The 18,616-nt window shown below is 37.9% G+C and overlaps 1 pseudogene; it reads left to right on the forward strand.

Annotated features, from left to right (window-relative positions):
• The first annotated feature begins 216 nt into the window (after positions 1 to 216).
• The window catches only part of LOC101610503, a 48,500-nt pseudogene continuing 30,100 nt past the window's right edge, over positions 217 to 18,616 (forward strand).

Genomic DNA, 18,616 nt, shown 5'->3' on the forward strand with positions numbered 1-18,616 from the left:
ATAAAATTAGTGATCTAATTTTCTAAAGTAAACACTAATTGTCCTACAAAATGTATACCCAGATGCAGGCAAGCAATTAAATATGCAAAAACAATGATTTGCAAGTAAAATCACTTGCTTGCATGTGTGAGGACATATTTTACAGGTGCAATTTAGGTGCAAATTTCTGGAATTTTAAATCCAGATATTCTACCCATCTAACACATTTTTCCCGCAATGCGAGGTATAAAATAGAAAAGGTGCTTTGGGACTGAAAGTGAACTAACACCTAGACTGCTGTATCAAGCAGTTTAATGCCTTGGGGTATTTGGGAAGGTGGAATTAAAAATAATAACAGAGTTATTTCATTCGGGAATATGGTGCTTAACTCAGAAGTTACTTGCGGTTTAAATCCCACACTTTTCTCACTCAGTTTTCTCACACAGTCCCACAGGGATTATCTGCAAGATAAATCAGGAAGTAGAAATGGTTTATTACAGGAACCCCACTATTTATCTATTTTTTGCCCTTTTTCACAATGTCAAGGTCATTCCTTGATCTACAAAGTTTCCAACAATTAGCTATGCTGATAAAATCACTTTAGAACCATTGAATCTCCGAATTCATATATGTTGACCCTCCTCACCATGATTACAATGTTTTGTGAACTTGACATGAATAATAATTATAGGGGGCATTCATTATTAGTATAGAATCCACAATCACGCTAGTAGAGATAGAGATTTTGTAGGGCTCTGATTGGGCCCAAGAATAAATGTTTTTTCATAATTCTGGTAGAGACCTGGTCTTGAGAAACATTGTCTTAACCATCTGGTTTTTATTTTCCAAAGTGACAGTTAACTGCAAATTGTGAGTTAAACTATTAAAAGTGATTACCTGACAGTAAGTTTTAGCATGAGAACTAAAAGTGCTTAATATTTTAATTCACATTACTGAAAGAATCCAGTAGCAGAAGGAACTCAAATTATGAAATAAGTTTAATATTACTTCGAGAATATGCTCCTTAGGAGAGTAAGTTCTCATAGCCTTGGTTTCTTCTCTCAAACTTTCCAGGATGGTGAGGCTGGAATGTCAGCAAAGGAAGGAGCCCAAGCAGGGGTGTGCACAAAGCACCATTCTCCCTCTGAAGGTGGGAGGAAGTCATTAATGCGTATTGAGAGCTTGGTGATATCAGGGAGCTGATCTCAGTCCCAGTTTTTGAAAATGGAAAGTAGATCTGAGTGGTCAGCTGTGAGGACCAAATCCTCGGGACCAGACCCAGTGAAGATGTTCCAATAGATGCCAGTACTGATAGACGAAGACAGTAGGAATTAAGTCCAATGCCTGGAACTTTCTAAGTCACCTAGAATCAAAACACAAAACCTGAAGAAAAATAATAATAAAAGCCCAGTCTGATAGATGTGAGAGGATATAACCTAGTGAACAGAGATTCAAACTGCACATTAAATTAAATTCCAGAAAACAGAAGAAGGTTTCAGTTATTACACACCTGAGATAGTGGCTGATTGAATCCTCTTCATGAAAATGTGGCAGGTAAAATGTTTTACATGGAGCATTTGCCAAGAAGTGCCAACTTACTTCAACAGTCACTGAAGGCGAACGGTCCTGGAGACAGGAGCAGCAGAACACATGGCATCAGGAGGGGCTTCTGCTGCCAGAGGAGCATCAGAAAATCTATGCCACGAAGGAAAAGTAAGACGCAGGGGTTTTTTTCCTTTTTTTTTTTTTTTTTTTTTTTTTTTTTTGCTGCTTTCTGTAACATTTTTATACAACACAGTTCCTATCCTCTGAAAATGAGTAAGAAGGCAAATACTATCAGACCTCAGAGCAGCTGCTATTGATCAAGGCAGGTTTCATGGCAAATGAGATCATGGGAGGAGTGACAGTTTTGAAACTGGAAAATAACTAATAGGAGATTGGCCTTGGGTACCAGTTGAGGGATAATGAAAGTACTTCCTGTAAAGTTATCTGCCACCACAAGAGAGCAAAGCCATGAAGCAGGCCTGTGTTTCTATTCCTCTCCCAAGTAGGTCAAAGGAATAGAAGGAAATGGATCTAAAAGAATAGATCCTGCAGTATAAGTAACTCTTTATGGAGTATCCCCCTTGGGCCTGGCTCTGAACTGCAAACTTAGCCCATGTGTCATATTCTCTCAACAGGCAATGTTACATGTTCCAAAATTCTGCCTGGGGAACTTCATGAATTTACCTATGTTGCAAATTAAACTGAGTTTATCTTTCTGGTCCCAGAACCTACTGTGCTTTACAGCCCAACTCACAGCTTCCCATGCAATCTGTGAGCTGCAGAATCAACCCAACCACCTTCCTAGCAGTGTCTTCCTCCTCTCTTCTCTATGGATCCAAAGATAATCTCTCTACCATTCTCACAAAGTCCTGTATCTTGTCACATCTGTTATATGTTATTTTTAAAAGCATTAATAAAAATGAAAATAAGGAAATTTTAGGGGAGCAGCTGAAGAGATATCTCACTTAGTTAAGTGTTTGCCTTGTAAGCATTAAAAACTTGAATTTAATACCAGCCCCCATGGGAAAAAAAAATTCCAAGGATGGTATCATGTGTCTGCAATCCCAGCACTAGCGAAGCAGAAACAGGAACATCTCTGGAGTTTGCTGGCCAGCCAGTCTAGCCTAACCATGCACCAAAACTATGTGTATAGTGTACCTGAAAAACAACACCTGAAGTTGTCCTTTGGTCTGTACAAGCACACACTCGCATAAGCACCTACATACATGCATAAATATATGAGCCCACACATATACACAACAAAATAACAAAAGGAATATGGAAGTCAGGGGAGTTGGTTCAGGGGGAAAAGTGCTTGCAGTGCGATGTAAGGACAAAGATCAGACCCTAGCATCCATGTAAATGCCAGATGAGTGTGGCAGCCTGCCCATAATGCTAACACTTGAGAAGCAGAAACTGGAGATCTTTGGGGCAAGATGTTTAGCTGGAAAAGCAGAATCAGTGAGTCATGGGTTCTTGGGACACATCCTGCATCAATAAATAAGATGGAGAGCTGTCATTCTTAATGACTCTTGACATTACTCTCTGTCCTCCACATACACGTGCACACATGCTCCTGCTCACATGTGCACCCACACACATATGAACATACATACACACATGTATACAAAAAACACACAAAAATAAATATTGGGGGAATAGTTTCAATGCAAATATAAGTTCCTTGTTGTTTTTGAATTGACCAAAAAGTAGCCTGTGGAAATATTACCAATGATATTTTTCTGCTTCCTTCTTTTCCAACCTTAATACAAGAGAGAGAGAGAGAGAGATGTTTATGCTTTATAACCATGTGTGACCTTCTGCTACTAAGAAAACAGTGCTAAGTATAAACTGGAGCTTCTGAAAATAGAACCTAAAATGAATACAGCTACTATACCTGCAGCCTCAGTCCTCACTATAACACATTCCTACTTAAAATGTGCAAGATTTCAGTCAAACATCTTCATCTTTTATTTATTGTCTTATTGAGGTATGGTCTCCCTCTAGCTCAGGCTGACCTGGAATTCATATGTAGTCTCAGGGTGGCCTAGAACTCACAGCAATCCTCCTACCTCTGCCTCCTGAGTGCTGGGATCAAAGGTGTGCGCCACCACTCCCACCCTTCATCTCTTAATGTGTTTTAAATTGAACTTGCCTTGTATTAGTTTTACTGGGCGTGACAGAACAACCATATTTTATATAACAATAGTCATGTCTTTCATCCTTGTACCTAAGTATTTGACTATCCAAGAAAATTCCCCCTTTTACTTATGAAATTGATGTTTACAGAGGTTTATCCATCTCTCCCAGGGCCACACAAAGCCAGGAGCAGAACTACAAAGTTAGTCGTGAAACCAAGTATTCCTCTTTCCCCTGAGTTTACACTTAGATATCTTGTCTCTTAAAACTTGTATAAAGAAAAGCCCACTTTTTATTTAGGGTAAATTCTCTCATACACAGGATTTTGTTATAAACTTCTTGATGGCAGAAGCAATTTCTACCATTTTATGGTAGATGTTCTGTTAATTCATTAAGGGTTCCTAATGGAGATTTCTGATGAATAAAGAATTAATCATAAGCCTGTCCTTTCTTATCTCAGAAGGCACACAGAGAAGATTTTAAAATCATATAAACTTATATAAAATAGCATGCATTAAAAGAGAAAGTAGAAAAGGGATCTAAAATGCAGGTGTACAATAAGAAGCAGGATGCTGGATACAGCCAGGAATATGGCTTACCCTCCTGCAAAATGTGATGAGGAGTGTAAATATCTAAACTCACTAACAGCAAATGAGAAAAAGAAATCTAGCTGATATCCCATCTAGTCTCCTCCAGAAACCAGCTGCTGCAGAAGGAAGGGCATCCTCCTAACATTGTAAGTGTCCTCCAAAGGACTGCTAAATAGCTGTGCAAGTAATGATTGATTTCATTTGGTTTGTTGGTTTTCTATACCATTCTCTTAGTGATAAATTTTAGCAGCATTCTAAACCAAACAATTCTATTCATAAATTTGAGGTTGATAATCTCATATCACATGATAAGGGCAGGAGAGGTGGTTGTTCCACTAAAGGCATATACCTATAAGGCAGGATGTTCCAACTTTGATTCAGCAGTTTCCACAAAAATCCAGATGCACAAAGTTGTGCATGTGACTTGAGTTCATTTGCAGTGAAATAGGCTCTGGCATCCCCATACTATCTCTCTCTTGCCCCCCCTCTCTCTAAGTAAACTAATTATTTAAATAAAATTACATGATAAGAATCTTCCCTAGGATGTGATAAGTAATACTCTGATCTCTATATCTACCCAATCCTCTCCCAAACTCTCTAGTTCAGCCTTTCTTGTAAAACCCAGGTTTCTGAATGGGTAGGCAGCATTTGGAGAGAAGACAGGAGTGCCACCTGGTGCTCAGAAATCACAGTTCATCCACACCTACTGTTCCCAGCTGCTACCCTACCCAGCCCCTCACACAAAGTTGGCTATAGAAAGCACCTTGCTTGGGCATTCCTCACTTAGCTCTAAGTAGGCATCCCAAAGCCTCCTCCCAGGCGCCTTCTGATGCTTATTTTATCAGTTTTCACTTGTAAACACCTTGAATGGTAGGAAGAGAGTCACATGATGTGAGTAACCCCCAAATCCTGGCGGGTACCAATTCCAACGTTAAAATAAAGATGTACCAAAGTAAAAATATTTATTGCATTTTTTTGGGCATTGAACATTGAAAGGATTCCAAATATCGAGGACCAGGGAGGAAATAAGCACAGATGCCGCCATTTGGTGGGTTGTTGTTGTTGTACATTTAGAGACAAAATACAGTAAATGTTTTACAGACATAGCTGCATTACTATGCGTCCCCTGACATATTGTGCTTGTCACTTTATTATTTAGCATTTATGCTGTATTTTAACTGTCCTATATGATTCCTCATGAGCCTATCAGATACACTAATTCTATTCTTATGCAGAACCTGGTCATAAATGGCCAGGCTTCCTAAATAAAGTTCCCCATCAGCACTCAGAAAGTTCTGCCAAAGATATACTGGAGATTGCTCAGTGGTTAAGAGCAGTTCTGTGCCAGCATGAGGGCTTGAGGAGTAAATTCTGCAAAAAGGAATGTCAGTGCTTGATCCTGTGCCTTCTATATGCCAATTTTGTCCATCACACAATGGTTGGTGACAATCTAATATGTACAAGGAAAGGAAACTGAGATGAAAATTAGAGGTCAGTCTCTATGGAGCTTTCTACTTTCTCTGGAACTGCCCATTGATACCTGGGGGTAAGACAAAGGCTGGCATCTTAAAGTGAGAATGCAGTTATTTAAGGAAGGAAACAGCACCATAGTAAAAGCACTGCATTTGGCGACACTGAACAGGGAGTGAATTCCAAACGTCAAGGACAATGGGTTTGGCAACAGATGCTTCTGTTTAAGGGACTGCAATTCAACCTAGGGTAAGAGAGTAGGGAAGTACATTACACAGAATTACTGGAATCATTTAGCATGCTTGTATTAAATTATATAAGTATGGATGGGGGCTGGGGAGAAACTGCTGGCCCAAGTTCAATTCCCCAGTACCCACATAAAAGAGATGTACCAAGTGGTGCATGTATCTGGAGTTTGCAGCAGCAAGAGGCCTTGATACATGGATTCTCTCTCTCTCTCCCTCCCTCCCTCCCTCCCTCCATTGCTCTATCTCTCTCTGTGTCTCAAAATATACTTTTAAAACTATGCAGATATGGTGCAGGAGGGAGGGGAAGAGGAAGAGAGAAAAAGAGGAAAGAGAACCAATTTAACACAATACAACCTTCAGGAGTTCTCTTGGTCTGCCTCAATGACACATGTATATACCACTCATGGTAGAACAATAACTACCTGTATAGTTGCAAAACTATATATATATATATATATATATATATATATATATATATATATATATATATATATATTCTTAAGCCATAAATTAATTAAACATAAGCCAACTGCTTTGCCAATGCTTAATTAATAAAAACACAAACTGCTCCAATATCTGAGAAAAAAAAAGTATTGTGTGGAGCTCACAGAGCAATATTTTTCAATCTCTATAATGGCATAAAAATATAGACCATAAAGTCTGCTGAATGGACATTCTAAGGTATTTTCAAAGGTAATGGTAACTACTTGTGATTTGTACTTGGCACCCCAATCTCAGACTCTTACCACCCAAAGAAAGCTAACTCAAGTGCTTAGATTGCTCTAGAGACAGGTTTAAATTGTGACTTCTAGCTTACATGCTCAGCAAAAGTCTGACAAAGTAGATGGACTTTAGGATGACTCTTAAGGAATGGCTCTGATCTGTCTAGACTAATTAAGAGGACAGCTCATTCTAGGTATGAGACTGCAATGTGCAGAGGCAGAAATATATGGTGAAATGGCATTTTTAAATCCTCTGAATAATTTGATCTGGTTGAAGTTTAAGGTACATGTGGGAAAGCAGGAGTTTGGGTTTCACACACAGGGACATCATAGATGATTGTCAAACAAAGAAGTAACATAATTATATCCTGAAGAAAAAAAAGGCTGTCTGGTGGCTGTGTAAAGACAGCGTTTGAAGTGACCAAGCAGAAGCTGAGATAAATTTGGAAGCTATTGCCAAGGTTTATGTGAGAAACAATGAGAGATTAAACTAAGGCATTGGCAACAAGAGGGAGCAGAATGCATAATTTTTTAAGGAATGTTGGAGTCAGAAATGACAGGATTTGGTGACAGATTGTATGCAGAAGATGGCATGATTCCCAATTCAAAGATATCTCAAAAGTTGATTTAGTCAAGTCTCAAAGAAATGAAACTTGCTACATATTTATATATTTGCTCCAATTCATAAGAGCCGTGTAAGAACCAGAAATTTATGTGAAAGCCAATGACCACTTTGTGATCTTGGGGAAAAATAACCTTTATTGCTCTTACAGAGAACTTTCACTAACAACACCTTTATGAAAACTGTCTCTTTATTTATTACAGAAACACATTCTTTAAAACTTCACATATAGCATAGGTTATGCATGAAAAATTATTGTATATTTTAGGATTTAATGCATGAGAATATCTCTGCTAAGGAAGATATCTTCCTTCATAAAACATACAGAACATAAATTTATTTGTTTTTTTCCTTTATTTTCCAGGAAACTCAAAATTAAATTTAGAATCATTTATAATATGATAGCTGATTATACTTTTACACTTCATAATTTGAGTGATTTTCACTAAATTATATAATAGAAAAAAAATCTGACCTTCCTAAAAGAACAGAGAGCACTATGCCTGCAGATCCCATTACGATTTGAACTATTATTCTAGGTTTCCAGCCTTCCAAGCTTACAGAAGGTGATAGATTGATAGATACAATATAGATATTAGTTCTATTTCTTTGAAGAATTCTGATCACTAAACCTAAAAATTATACTGGTTTTAATTGGAGGATATCTTTCATAATTAGAAAAGGCATACTGTAATTTGAACACACTCTAATCAGGCCATTTTAGGTATTTTGATAGGTGTTTTAATCTTTATAAAACCCTGGTGATAATCAATATATCCCTTTATTAAAGATGAGGAAACTGAGCTATAGAATACTTAAATGCTATGCCTGTGATCTGATTGACTCCAAACAACTTCCTATTCATAATGCAGTCTCTATAGAAAAAACAAAATAACACAAAGGAGCAAACTCCCAAGGGCTCTACTAGCCCATTTTATGAGAAATGTCTTGTGGTTTAATTTATTACTGTTCTCAGAAATGACAATTTCTAAAAGAAGTCCAGTGTCTATCAGCATTGGACAGAGTCATGCATAGCTAAAAGACTAGACCTAGAACACCTGACTATTGTTTAGATGAGTAATCTAATGAGATGTCAGGTAAACAAACATAACAATGTAACTTCAAGAAACAAGAAAAACTAAACATGGAGTTTGAACTAGATGAGGCATAGAGGAGAGGTAAAAGGAGCCAACAGAACATGGAAAGTCTGAAAATTAGTCTGTGACAAATTTCCTTGGACATATCAGGAAATACATAGCAGAGTGAAGTTTACTTACTATTCAGTATTAAGTTTATTAATAATATATATATATATCATTCTGAAACACAACCCTCTTATATTTATCCTAAGTTTTAACGAAAAACCAACCAAACAAACAAATAAACAAACAAAAACTCTGTTTAGTGTTTTTTTTTAATGCTCAAAGAACAGGTCTACAATTCCTCCAGGAGACAACAGGCTTGGACTGAGCAGGAGCTAAACATTGCCCTCCCATCCTCCTTGGCAGCTCTCCTAATTGTCCCAGCTGTCTAGTTTCCACTACTGTAGACGGAGGACAGAGAGGACCAAAGGACACCTGATCTAAGTCACTGAAAAAGGGAGATGTCCACAGAGCAAAGGGAGGAAATGGGAAACAAGTCCTAGAGACTTGTGAGAAAGTGGATGAGAGCATTGAACCCTAAATGGAGGTAAAAATAATACCTTATTTAAGTAGAAAAGAGTTATATGCAGTTAAGCTCCACAGAAGAATTAAGAAATCCAGACAGCATGGCCAGCATGTTCTGGAGTCACATTAACCCTAACCCAACTGTGACACCTGATTCCCATCCTTGTCTCCTGAGGCAGTATGCACAAACTCTCCTCTGTTTTATCTTCACGTGGCTGATTTGAATCATTATCTCAGGAAGTGTTCACAACCTTGTGTTCCTTATGCTGATTTATTTTGGGAAAGAGGTACCTACTGGTCTTGTGTGGTTGTGCATACTTAAAACCTCAGGACATTGTAAATATGACCTATTATGGAAAGACTTAGTTATGTGATTGGTTGATGGCTAAGAAAACTAGATTTTAGAAATATGATTCACAGATCAGTCTATGATCAAATCACATGGATCTTGTTCAGTCCATAGTTTCTTTAAAAGGAAATTAATGGCCAAGGACATGACTCTGTGGGTAATGGGCTTGTTGCAGAAGCATGAGGACCTAAGTCCAGTACCCACATAAAAATCAGGTGTGGTGGTATGTAACATTATTCCCAGTGTTGGGAGACAGAGACAGGCTGACCCCCAGAGAATGCTGACTACCTAGTCTCACCAAATCAGCAATCATCAGGTTTGGTGAGTTATTCTGTCCCACAAGATAAAGTGGAGAGTGATCAAGGAAGATATCAGATGCTAACCTCTGGCTTCCACACGCATGTGTACATGCATACTGTGCACCCAAACCCATACACACATGCAAGCAAACCACACACATACATGTTAAATTCAAACAGAAAAAGGGAAACAAATGAACATTAAGCTGACAAGGATACATAGAAAAACAAACACGGAATTCTTGATTTCCTGCTTCTGTAAAAGTAATAAAACTCAAGACATAGCTACCTTTCAGTTGACTATGCACTGCTCATTTGCCTCAACTGACCTGCTCTGCTTATTTAGGTTACCTGCCTGGTAAACCCCTTGAGTCTGTCTACTAAGCCACCTCTGCATGAACAACTTTCATTATGGAAACCGGTCTGCCACACAATAAATAATATTAGACTGAATTGCAGAAAAGTTTTTTTCCTCATAGTAAATAAAATTCCATTTCCATGAAATCTAAATTGAACTTACAAACTCCTAACTTCACTTCTGTTTCAACTCCCAAATCTAAACATCATCACTTGAGTTTCTAACAGACAGTTAAAAGTCTTTCTCAAGAATTTCACAATCTAGGACATATTTTAGCATTTTCATCTATGGCAAGGTTTTGAATTCTATCCCTTTGTGGTCACTTTCTCTGGATGCTAGATAATATCATAATAAAAAAGCATTGTCATAGCTTTCGTTATCATAATGAAATTAATGTTCATATTAGACTACAATGATTCAGCTTCTTTTTCATATTAAGACTTGCTTTTTCTTATATTGATATTATTAACTATTTCTTGATTCCCTGCCAGAATAATATATCCTGTCAGACACACAGTCCATAATATGTTCATTTCATACCCACGATTGATTTGTCACAATGAGCCTTCTGAGTAGTATACATAAGTAATTAAGCAAGGAAACACTGCTTGGATATTCTCATTTAAACTGGGGTGGTTTGACAAAGCTTAAGAAAATTGACTTAAGATAACAAGAGGAAGAGTGTGTGTGTGAATGGAAAGTCATTTTTCATACCTTAGGGTATTTTTGTAGACATGTAGGAAAATTAAATGTTAAAGTTGTCCATGGTCTTAGATTAATTAGAAAAGCAACAGCTTGGAAGTATGAGTGACCTGCCCACAGTCACAGAGATAATTACTGACAAAAGCAGATCTAGAATCCAGGTTTCTTGGCTCCCATTCCCCTTCTTTTCAAAATAAAAATATCTGCTTCTTATATCTTTTAGTACTTTCTCAATATAAATGTGTAATTAATGTATGTTTCATAGTCAGAACTAGAATCTAAAAAAAATTAAAACTGTTAAGAATTGGACTGCATACCTACAAGGATTTAAATTAAAATTTTACCACTCTGCCAAGCATGGTGGTGCACACCTTTAATCCTAACATGCTGAGTTATGAGGACCACCATGAATTTGATGCCTTTGGGAGGTTGTATAGAGAGTCTCAGGTCATACAAGGCTAGAATGAGACCCTGCCTCAAATATAAATAAATAAATAAATAAATAAATAAATAAATATAAAATCTTGCCAGGTGTGTGGCTCATGCCTTTAATCCCAGCACTTGGGAGGCAAAGGTAAGAGGATTGCTTTGAGTTTGATGTCAGCCTGAAACTACAGAGTGAGATCCAAATTAGCCAGGACTAGAATGAGACCCCATCTTGAAAAAATAATTTTAATCTTAATCGTAACACTCATTTTTATCCATTTGATATTCAAACATACAAAATTCTAGACAGAAAATATCATATTTCTCTAAAAGGATGAGGCCTGGATGAAACTGCACGTTTTTGGTATCATCTTTACTGTGCTGTGTCCCAAAATGTATACTTTAAGATTAATTCATGGTATCTCATATGTTAAAAGTAAAACTTTTATCTACAGGTAAGTAAGGTTTCAATTGCCTTAAGAATTTCTAAGGAGCTGGGCATGGTGGAGCATGCCTTTAATTTCAGCACTCAGGAGGCTTTAAGTTCGAGGCCACCCTGAGATTACATACTGAATTCCAGATCAGCCTCAGCTAGAGTGAGACCCTACCTCAAATAAACCAAAAATTTTAAAAAAAAAGAGAGAAAGAAAAAAAAATTTCTAAGGATTTTTGTAACTGCTAATTCCCATAGTAATTCCTACTGAAGTAAAAGAGTTGTTTTAATAGCTACAGTATCTGTGGTGACCATAAATCGTTTCTTAAAGCATCTGTGCTAAAGTAATGCATAATGGAGATTTATATATACCTGGATTGAGAAAACAGAAAGCAATTAATTAACGAGCACTTTAAAATCTGAAGTTGCAAGTCTCTAACAAGGAAAGAAAACTGAAAAGAAAAGGAAAAGAAGCCTGAACATCCTGTAATATACATCATCTCCTAAAGCCAAAAATTAGGATCGTTAACTACTACACTGTTGGTTGCACATACCTCAAGATCTGTAGAAGTAACTTCAGGGGCTTTCCATATCAAGTTTCAAGACATACTGGCTAAAAGTTGGTACAATGGCCTCTGTGAGTTACATTTAGGGCACGAACAGCACTTATGCACACTGTGTATTTCTCTAACAGTACAAACACCAAGAATTGGAAGAATATTTTGTTGTTCTAAACTATAAATCATGATAAAAATTCTACTCTGTTTAACTGATAGTTTCAATAAAATTATCCAACCTCAGTCTCAAGTGAAGTCTGATTTAAAATAAGTCCTACAAAATTCAACTTAAATTTCATAATCACATTTATAATTATGATAATGCATTTTCTGAAAGATTTGTTCATATATCAAGATTATTTCTATAAAGTATACATTGTGCAATCAATAGACTAAAAACGGCATTCTAAAGAGTGGAATAATATTTCTGAATTATATATTTAATAAGGGTCTAATATCTAGGATATATGCAATTCAAAAATGATTAAAATAATCACATTGAAAATAGGCAAGCATCAAGGAAATGCAAATTAAAACTTCTTTGAGATGCTATCTCACTCAAGTCAAAGTAGCTAGCATCAAGAAAGCAAATGGCAACAAATTCTGGTGAGGGTTTTGGGAAAGAGGAACTCTTGTTCAGTTTTGGTAGGAGGGTAAACTGGCATTGCTATTATGTAACTAAATGTGAAGGTTTCTCAAGAGACTAAAAATAGGTCTGCCATATGACCCAAGTATACCACCCTTAATATTTCAGAGATTCTTACTTAGCTATGTTCATTGTTGCTTTGTTCTCAATAACTAGGAAACAGGATCAGCCTAGATATTCATTAACTGATAAATGGATAATGAAGATGTGGTACATATATTTTACACAGTGAGTTTTACTCAGCTGTAAAGAAAAATAAATTAAGAAATTTACAAGAAAATGATTGGATTTGGAAAACATTATACTAAGTCAGTTAACACAGGCTCAGAAAGGCAAATGCTATATGTTCTCTCTCATATGTGGTTACTAACTTTAAATTTTTAATTTGTACCTAAGTTGAAATATGAGTCATTAGAGGCTAGAGCTAGAAATGTGTCATGGCAGAGGAGGAAATCTAATTTAGGACTTTAGGTGAAGGCATAGTAGAATGGGAGTGGAACAATTTAAGTGAAAATAAGGTTGGGGTAATTAAAGAGATTAGAAAGGTTAATCAAACCTACATAAGTATTATAAACAAGCCATATTGAAAGCTACTTCTTTTTTTTAGCTAATTTTTAAAAAAGAATTTTAACAAAAGTGGGTGCATAATGCCACTCCTCGAACCCATGGGTTGTTACAGGACAATCCTAGTGCCAGGAGTGGGATACTGGCCAGTGAGTTATTGGTCACAAAGGCCACAGAGACTCTCCAAAAAGGTAAAAGCTATTGAAGTGCTCTTCATTGACAACCAGAATTAGATAATAAAACTCTTGCTGAAGACACCATATGCTTCAGTTGAAGGACACAAAAATCGAGCAACAACTGAGCTGGAATGGAAGCATCCTCCCTTATAGCTAACTTTCATGGTGCTGGAAAGTACTGTCCTGGCTGTTGGGGGAGAAAATTCATCAATAGTATTACCAAGCAGTGGATCCTGTGAGATACACAGCCCGATAAGATATACTCACAAGTGTAATAGTGGCATAACTACTATGAGGGTTAAACAAATGCTCTTTGATTGGATTTGAGGCCTGCTCCACTGGAAAGAATTTTTGACTGGTACTGAAAACCTAGTCAAAAGCCTAAGAATGGCCCTAGTAGCAAAGCTACTGTTTGGTTAAGTAAATATGTTATCCCCATAAAATTTCCATCCAAATATTTATGTTTGTACCAATAGATTTTTATTCTTCTCACATTTTATCAGAGAAACGTCTTTTGTAGTTCCAAAATGCTGAGATTAAGTAACTGTTGAATATTTAGTACTAATGAGTCATCTGTATAATACCTTTCATGGCTCAGGTAATGTTGCAGAAGAAAGTGTAAAGAATTTAAGAACGGGAAATCCCCTGTTTATGGGGCAAGTATGTCCTGGTGTGCTTGTGGGGAGAGTAGGCTTCAACTTCCCAGTGCCCCTGGAGCTCCTGGAGCTGGGTAGGGCCCAGAACACATGTGGAGTAAGTAGGCCACTTTTCCCAGGTTCCCCTGCATCACAAATACATGTATGTGTGGGAAGGAAACCACCTGATCCCCAGACAAGATGTGTTGGAGCAGGTTAACTAACAGTAATCCACCTGCAATCAGCAATCATCTTAATGCTAAATACATGACCCAGGCAGGCTCCATACCCATAGAGAGTGAGACTCAAGCCTCAAACCAGGTCCCCCACTACTCCTTCAACCTACCTGCCACCAGTTGCCACATCCAAGCCCACCACCAAGGACCAGGAAGGGAATATCAGACAACAGGACCTTCCCTGGTCACTTAATTGGCCAGGAACACTGGATCCCTTCCCAGAATTTCAAGGAAAATGAATACACAAGAAAGACCCAGCTCAGGCTCAAGAGCACCATACCAAAGCCTGTGAATATACCAGCTACCCACTCCTACCTTGACCAAACCTGTACAAGGCAATCAATGCATATTCCACAAAGGATACTAATTGATACAACTTCAGCAAAACAAGATAACTACTTCAAGATGGGAAAACCCCAATGCAAAATAAAGAATGCAAGACACCAAGCCAATATATGCCCATCTAGGACCACTAACGCCACAAGGGAAGCTTTCCTCCATTGCAACCCAGAGGATACTCCAGCTATAGAAACCCAAAATGAAGCTATAGCAAATATATTCAGTGAACTTAATGAGATCATGAATAACAGTATGGAAGAATTAGTTGAGATCCTTAATAAAAAAATCACAAAAGATTTTAAAACATGGATGAATGAATAAAATCAACGTTAAAGAATTCAAGAATAAGCTGAAAGTATGGATGAAGGAAACAGAAACAAGTCAGAAAAACAACTCAATATATGTCCCCCATAAATTGAAGACAATCTAAAAGAACTTGATAGAAGGATAAAGGAAAAGGAGAAGAACAAACAAAAGTATGATCTCAATGCACAGTGGAATAAACTCAGTGGAGATATAATCAAATACAAGAAACAACCAGCACATCTAATAATGAAATGAAATTGGAATTCCATAAAGAGATGAAGATGTAGAATAAAAGTCATAATAACCCTGTTACAAGGCTCCAAAAACATCTCACCACCAGAAAGAACCTTAATTAAAAGATTCCCAATCAAAAAAAAAAAAAAAAAAGTCAAGGCCCAGACAGTGTCACTGCTAAATTGTATCAAATGTTCATTGAAGAATTAAAGTCACTTTTTTCCAAGTTATTCCACATAATGGAATATGACGGAATGCCATGATTCCTTCTATGAAGCCAGCATTACATGAATACAAAAACCAGAAAGAGACACACAAAAAAGAGAACTATAGCCTGTTCTCCCTGATGAACTTAGAGGTAAAAATTCTCAATAAAATTCTTGCAAACTAAGTCTCTTGCAAGGAAGCCAGGTGTCTTGCAAGGAAACCCAGTACCAGCATGGGGCTATCACCCACAATGAGCTTTTGATCAAAGAAACCTACAAGGTTTTCTAAAAGAATGACAGATTTTTGTCAGAGTACTTGATGACCCACCAAAGATTAGCGGTAAGACCCTATTGCTGAAGACACCATATGCAGCTGACATGTAAAATGGAAGGGCATGGCTAGAAGCCAGGAGAGAGTCAGTCCCCAGACAGTCAACGAGTCTAGTGCCAGAAGGTACTACATGGGCGACTGGGGGAAACGACCAATATCTGTCCAAGCAACTCATGGTCCAACCTACTTAACAGCAAATAACCTGGTGTGATGCCCACACAAGTGCAATTGTGGCACACAGCCATGGTGGGGAACCAACTGCTCTTGATTTGCTAACTGATCCCCTCAGTGGTACAAGACCCATAGCTGGAACTGGGAAACAAGTCAGAACCATATCCAAACATAAGACCACTCTCCAAAATCAAGCTACCATCAATCATGGGCTACAAGAGGGCCTACATCTATTAAACTCTTTATAAAAAAAAGTAAGGGCTATCTCATTTGTCCTGGTGCTAACTTACTCTCCATTGGAGAATCTGCTTCTCTTTTTCAGATAGATGCAGATGCTAAGGAGAGCCCCACCCCATCATACCTCAAAAGGGCCCCTGGCTAAAACTAAGGAAAATTGGCAAAACAAGCAAGGGTGCTGTTTTCCTGATGAATCGGATACCAGCACAAGGGGGAAGGAGACCACAAAGAGAAAAATCATCTCCTACCAAATCTGAGAGCCAGAGCCCCAGAGGCCACCAACACATCATCACTGAAGCAGACCAAAAATTAACCCAACATGGCTCAGGGAAATTTTGCGGAAGAGGGGGAGGAAAGAATGTCATAGCCACATGTTGGGTCATGATATGCAGAGACATTTATCAAAGCAATAACTGTGGGCTAACTCCATAATGCACAACCCATATACCTCAACAAGGAGGGGCCAATGGGGAGGGGGTAGGTCACGGATGAGCCTAATAATGGTACCAAACTGCCTGTACTTGCAGAGTAGAAAACTAATAAAAAAAAATTCTAATCATAAAAAAATAATATTCTTGCAAACTAAATTCTGATATCCAAAGCATCATCCACCTCAATCAAGTAGGTTTCATCCAAGGGATGTAGGACTGGTTCAACATACAGACGTTGATAAACATAATACATCACATGAACAGATTCAAAGTCAAGAACCACATAATCATCTCAAAAGATGCAGAAAATGCCATCAACAAACCTTAACCACTTTTCATTATTAAAACATTAGAGAAGATAGGGATGGAAGGACTAAAGCTCAATATATTTAAAAGCAATATACAACAGATCAATCTAAAGCTGGAGTCTATTCTAAATGGGGAAAAGCTTGAAGCATTCTGATTAAGGTCTCAAACTAGGTAAGGGTATCAACTCTCACGAAGACTTTTACTTTTTGATTTTTTTTTTTATTAAGTAGAACCTTTGTATGAATGCATTATATGGTTGGTACTATCATTTCTCTCCTCTTTGTCTGCATTCTACTCAGGGCCTTCCTTGGTGAGATTGCTGGTATTCAACATGGAGTTGTGCGTTATTAGTTGTGAGATCCACAGTCAGTCACTGGGGAGGGGAGCGGGGGGCAATTCCTCTGCATACTCTCTCCCACCCTGTGACTCTTATGTTCTCTCTGACCCCTCTTCCACAAAATTTCTTGAGCTTTGATGGGTGTACTTTAAGTCTGCATTAGTGTGTAGCTTTCAGCAGCTTCTAGATTTCTTCTCTGTTGCATTTTGGGTATCCTTAATGTCTGTCTCCATCACCCTAGCCCAGGTTGTTAGGCTTGCCTTGGAAGCAGCACTACTGTTTATCTCACCAGTTCCTCTCTGTGGTTTCACTGAGGCCCTAGCTGCTGTGCAAGGGGTGGTTCATCTCTTGTCAGGGAGTCAGCTATTCTTGTTTGTTGATAAGTTTTGTTTGTCCTTGGTTCTTGCTACTTTCTGAAAAGGAAAAACAGAAACAGACTCTCCAATGGAGAGTGATATCAGCATAGGTTAAAGGGGATAAGTAATGTTAATTTAAAGAGAAATTGTAAAGGGTGTAACCTCCAATTTGGACAAAGATTGGTGGTACTTTCTCACTTGAGGCCATATTCTTGGTCTTCTTCGGATTCTGAGTTGATTCCCAATTCCAGTTATGGGTCCTTTCACTGAGTTCATCTCAGTCAATAAAAGAGCCATTGGTTACCCACCTACACTAGGTGCCACTATTGCACAGGTGTTTACATCTTGCCAGGCTGGTTGCTTTCATACAGCACTGTCCTTTGCTTTCTCACAACATTGTTGGCAATTTCCCCCCAGCAGTTCAGGTAGTACTTTTCATCATTATATGGGCTAACCATTTAGAAATGCATCCTTCCAGATTCCAGCCAAATCTCTCAATGTTCTGTGTCTTCAACAATAGAAGATTACTTTGTACCTAAGGTGGATAATCAAGTTCTAGGGATGTCAAAGTTCTCTCTGATCAATAGCTCAACATGGATTGTAACCAATTTCTGACACTAAGTGTTATAAGATAGAGCTAAATGTTTTAATATTAGGCTTCATCCCACCCTCTCCAGGACCCTTCTTACCAGACATGCTTCTATTGAGGGTTATATATGTTAGTCTGCTATCCAGGAGGAGGGTTTCTGTGGAAACAATTTAGTTTGGATTTTTTAATCTGCATATTCTCCCCTTCCTTCAAGTCTCCTCCCCCAAAACGCTTCCATTCCATTTATCTATACCTCAACTTATTTGTCATGTATGCCTGCAATCCAAGCTGTTCCAGTTTAGGAAGCACAAATGAGGGAGAACATGTGGAATGTGTCTTTTTTTGTACAATGTCCACAAAAATGATCAAATGCCTTAGAATCTCCCTAATCAAGGAAGTAAAAGGCC

Source organism: Jaculus jaculus, chromosome 1 (genome assembly GCF_020740685.1).
Source record: "Jaculus jaculus isolate mJacJac1 chromosome 1, mJacJac1.mat.Y.cur, whole genome shotgun sequence".
NCBI classification, from domain to species: Eukaryota; Metazoa; Chordata; class Mammalia; order Rodentia; family Dipodidae; genus Jaculus; species Jaculus jaculus.